This window comes from Myotis yumanensis, unplaced genomic scaffold (genome assembly GCF_028538775.1).
Source record: "Myotis yumanensis isolate MYYU_CA2020_CCGP unplaced genomic scaffold, mMyoYum1.0.hap1 SCAF_1, whole genome shotgun sequence".
Taxonomy (NCBI): Eukaryota; Metazoa; Chordata; class Mammalia; order Chiroptera; family Vespertilionidae; genus Myotis; species Myotis yumanensis.
This window is the reverse complement of record NW_027223752.1, coordinates 66,000,758-66,005,724: the sequence shown is the minus strand read 5'-3', so window position 1 is coordinate 66,005,724 and position 4,967 is coordinate 66,000,758. Positions and strand designations below refer to the sequence as shown.

At 38.7% G+C, this 4,967-nt stretch overlaps 1 pseudogene; it reads left to right on the top strand.

Moving 5' to 3' along the window:
• Positions 1 to 350: 350 nt before the first annotated feature.
• LOC139003272 (T-complex protein 1 subunit zeta-like) lies at positions 351 to 2,391 on the top strand (annotated as a pseudogene).
• Positions 2,392 to 4,967: the final 2,576 nt, after the last annotated feature.

Sequence of the window (4,967 nt, the reverse complement as noted above, 5' to 3'; positions counted from 1 at the left end):
CCAGTCAAGAAAATTTTCTAAGTCTCAGTGTCCCATATGTAAATAATGATATTGCAAAGATGTAATGACATAACCAATGTAAAGTGACTAGAACAGTTCCTGATACAAAAATTATAGCCATTCTCTACCCCCATTTCCTCCTCTTTTTCCTCCTCCAACTTAGAATGTGATAAGTACTGGAAGGAAAGCACTAAATATTTTAAAAAGAGAAGTTAGTTTGAGCTGAGTCTTAAGAGTAAATGCTATTTTAGTTTTTTTTGCAATATCCAGGTCCTATCCTTAGAAATTCTGGGGCTAGGCCTAGAAATTTGCGTGTTAAAAAGTATCTTTGTTGATTCTTCAGATGAACCATGGACCACATTTTGGGAGATGATTGGTTAAGAGCAAACGTTGAAGAAATAGGTGAAAGGAAGGAAGAAATGAAGGAAACAGAAAGAGGAAAAACACAGGATGAAGGTAAATATTTAAAAAAAACTCTAAATGCTGAGCTACAAAATTTGAACTTGATAGATAATGGAGACATTTTATGTTTTTAAATATAGTTTTTAATCCAACCTTTGATTAAGAAAAGATAATCTGATAATTGTATATTGAAAGACTTGAAGGAAAAGAACCGAATTAGGCAGCTCATGTGTGTGCTGTTACAAGCCTAGGTAACAGAAAGAACTAATAGAAATTAGAAAGTTTTAAAAATGCTGTTTGGGAGATGAATGATGAGGAACTGGGGCCTGGATATGCTCTATTTAAGAGGACATCAGGACACATAACAGCCAGTGAAAAAGCAGATCTACAGTTATTTAAGGAGAAGTCAATACAATTTTATGTTGCTGCGCCAGCTTTGAGCATTCTTTGCTCCTGGTCTCTTCCTCTTCTGCTGGCTCAGCTTTGGCAGCCATGAAGACCCTGAACCCCAAAGCCAAGGTGGCCTGAGCCCAAGTAGGTTGGAAGTCAACATTAGTGTGGCCCAGGGGGGCGGGGGGGTCTGTAGGATGTGTTGAGGACCAAATGGGGGCTTAAGGGCATCATAAAGATGCTTTTTTTAGTGCTGGAGAAATCAAACTTATTAAATATAGCCAAGTGCTTCTTCATTAAGTGCAAATTTAACACCCAACAGCCTCTTTAACAGCCAACATAACAATCGCTCAGGATGACATCACTCGTGATGGTACCGCCTCCAATGTCCTAATCATTGGAGAACTGCTGAAACAGGTGGATTTTTACATTTCTGAAGGTCTTTATTTCTAAATTATAACAAAAAGATTTGAAGCTGCAAAGGGAAAGGCACTTCAGTTTTGGGAACAAGTCAAAGAGATGGACAGGGGAATATTCATAGATGTGGCCAGAACATCTCTGCCAAACTAGCTGATGTCTTAACAGAGGCTGTAGTTGACTCCATATTGGCCAGTAAAAAACAAGATGAACCTATTGATCTCTTTGTGGTTGAGATCATGGAAATGAAATATAAATCTAAAACTGATACAAGCTCAATAAAGGTCTTGTTTTGAACCATCAGGCATGGCATCCTGATATGAAAAAAAGAGAAAACATATCTTCACATGCAATGTCTTTAGAATATGAAAAAAAACCATGTACAAGAGCACTGAAGAAAGAGAACTAGTAAAAGTTAAGAGAAAATTCATTGAAGAGAGAGTTAAAAAAATAATAGAACTGGAAAGGAAAGCCTGTGGTGACTCAGATAAAGGATTGCTGTTATTAATCAAAAGAGAATTGACCCATTTTCCTTAGGTGCTCTTGCAAAAGAAGGCAGAGTAGCTCTGCACAGAGCTAAAAGGAGAAATATGGAAATGTTGACTCTTGCTCAAGGTGGTGTAGCTCTAAATTTTTTTGATGACCTAAATCCTGATTGTTTGGACAAGCCAGACTTGTGTATGAGTATAGTACATTGGGAGAAGAGATGTTCACCTGTACTGAGAAATGTAACAATCCTTGCTCTGTCACATTATTGGCCCAAGGACCAAATAAGCATGCATTCACTCAAATCAAAGATGCAATAAGAGATGCCTTGAGGACTGTTAAAATGCTACTGATTATGGCTACATACTTCCAGGTGCAGTGGAAGTGGCAGAAGCCTGATTAAATATAAGCCCAGTTTAAAGGACAGGGCCCAACTTGGAGTTCAAGGATTTGTTGAAGTTCATTTGCTAATTATTCCCAAGGTTCTTGCTCAGAATTCTGGTTTTGATCTTCAGAAACACTAAAGTTCAAGCAGAGTATTCGGAATCACGTCAATGTGCGGTTGTGGGCCTGAACACAGGTGAGCCAATGGTAGCAGCAGATGTAGGCATCTGGGATAACAATTGTGTAAAGAAACAAGCTTCACTCCTGGCCAATGAGATTATGCCAGGTGGAATGTCTTCCCTAAAAGGTTAACTTGAAGCTTCCCTTGTATTATCCGAATCATGAGAGTGATCCTAAGAATACAACTACGGGATTTTTTTCCAAGCTTCAAATGATTTTCAAAGGGATTTTTATTTCCCATATGAAGAAAGGAAAGAACATTGGCACCTGTTCAAATTCCAAAGGCTGGAATTATAATTACAGTATTTTTTAATTGCACTCAGTGTATACACATACAGCAGGCCATTCTCACCTGATGCATAGGATATTATGCTTAGCTTCTGTGATTAAAAATAAAATACACATTAGAAAAGTATGTTATCTACCTTATTAAATATCCCTTGAAAAATAAAATAAAATAAAATTTCATGTCATTCTCCAAATTTTGGAACTTAAAAAAATAATAACAATAACACCAGCAACAATGACAATAATAATTTGGGCAAGTGATTATGGTTATTTCTATTTAACTCATTCAACCACCTTGGGGTCATATGGTGGTTCAAACTGTCATCACTATTAGTTAGCAAGTAACTGAGCTGCCTTTAAGAACTTGAAGAGCAAAGCAAAGTGGAATGTGTGTAACCCAATCCCATCAGTGGAGCCAACCCACAGAATACATATAGTTGCCTATAGCTGAGGCCGCATGCCCAAGCCTGTAACTTAATAATCTTGTCAAAGTAATTGGCCACAGGTGGTCCACACAGCTGGGTGAACAGCTGAGCCTGCTCACTACTTTTGAGGCTGTCTTAACAAGTCGCTTGAAGTTGGGTGTGTATGATCTCTCTGCTAATCTAGGGGTTCTCACCAAGAAGCAATTTTGTCCCTTGGGGAACATTGGGCAATAGCTGGAGATATCTTTTTGTTGCTACTGGCATCTAGAGGGTAGAGACTGGGGATGCTGCTTAAACATCGTACAGTGCTCAGACAGCCCAAATAACAAGTAATTTCTCAGCCCAAACTGTCAATAGAACCAATATGAGGAAACCATGCTCTGTTAAAACACAGACATGGGCTCTGTGTCTTCCTCTAATAATTTATTTTGTTTAACAGAACACAATAGCTGGGCTATGATCAGGAACCAAAATAAAGTAGGCTTATGCCAGCCCTAAACTTGAACTTGGCAAAGGAAAAGTGTGTGTGTGTGTGTGTGTGTGTGTGTGAGAGAGAGAGAGAGAGAGAGAGAGAGAGAGAGGAGTCATTGTAAAAAATAATTTTCAAGCAGAGACAGTGATCCAAATCTAAACAAAGAAAATTGTTTAATACTAAACCCTGACAGCACATGCATAGCAATGTCAGAATCATGAATGAGTGGGATGAATCTAACCCAATAGCTTCTAATAGATGCACACGAATTGTGTGTAACAAGCACAGTCCCCCTTCCTCCCCAATAATGAACAACAAAAAGCAAGTTAGGCAAATTCAGTCCTTCACAAAAAATCATCCTGTAATTTTCTACAGATTGGCAGTGATCGCAGGAGTAGCATAACAAGAATATTGAAAGGACAAGGGGAAAATGGCATTCCCAGAAACAATCAGCCTTGGCAGCACTTCCCTCCTAGATGTTGTATAATACCTGCCCAGTGAGTGGTCTAGGAGTAGCCAGTAGAGAGGGCTCAGCGGGACACAGAATGAAAATAGGAACAGTCAGCTCTTGTTCTAGTCTAATGCCTAGAAATCTGCAAGTATGAAAGGTCTGGAACTATGGTTTAGAAAGAGCAGAATAAACAAATTTAGAAGCAATATAATAGGTTATACAGGAGAAAAATCGATTATACAAGGGAAAAAGTCCTTTCCCAGGTTACTTTGTACCCACCACCTTACCCTTTAATGTAGTGTCAAGAAAGTGACCCCAGACACCTTCAAAGTTGGCTAACATATTCTGAGAAAAGACTCTATAAACCATCACCTCTAGAATCTGTAACCTTGGGATTGGTGACCAGAAGTGAGGAAATGTTTCTTAAGAAATTCAAATAACAGTTGCCAGTGAACTGTCCTTTCCAAGAGAAACATTGGCTTGTCCTTTCCAAGAGAAACATTTTCTGCTCCCCTCATTGCTGTTATTTTAGTGGCCTCCCTATCCTTTGTGCATAAATGTTTACAAGGCTTATATCCTTTTGTTGTATTGATCCCTTTAGCCCAGTGCTTCTCAACCGTCCTAATGCCGCGACCCTTTAATACAGTTCCTCATGTTGTGGTGACCCCCAACCATAAAATTATTTTCGTTGCTACTTCATTACTGTAATTTTGGTACTGTTATGAATCTTAATGTAAATGTCTGATATGCAGGATGTATTTTCATTGTTACAAATTGAACATAATTAAAGCATAGTGATTAATCACAAAAAAACAATATGTAATTATATATGTGTTTTCCGATGGTCTTAGGCGACCCCTGTGAAAGGTTCATTCGACCCCCAAAGGGGTCGCGACCCATAGGTTGAGAACCGCTGCTTTAGCTTTATGTAACGTCCTTCTTTGTCTCTCTTTTCTAGGGTTGCTGGAGCATATTACTACAAACAGTGGCTCAAAATAACACAAATTTATTATCTTGTGCTCTGGAGGTCAGAAGTCCAGCAGGGATCTCACTGGGCTAAAATCAAGGTATT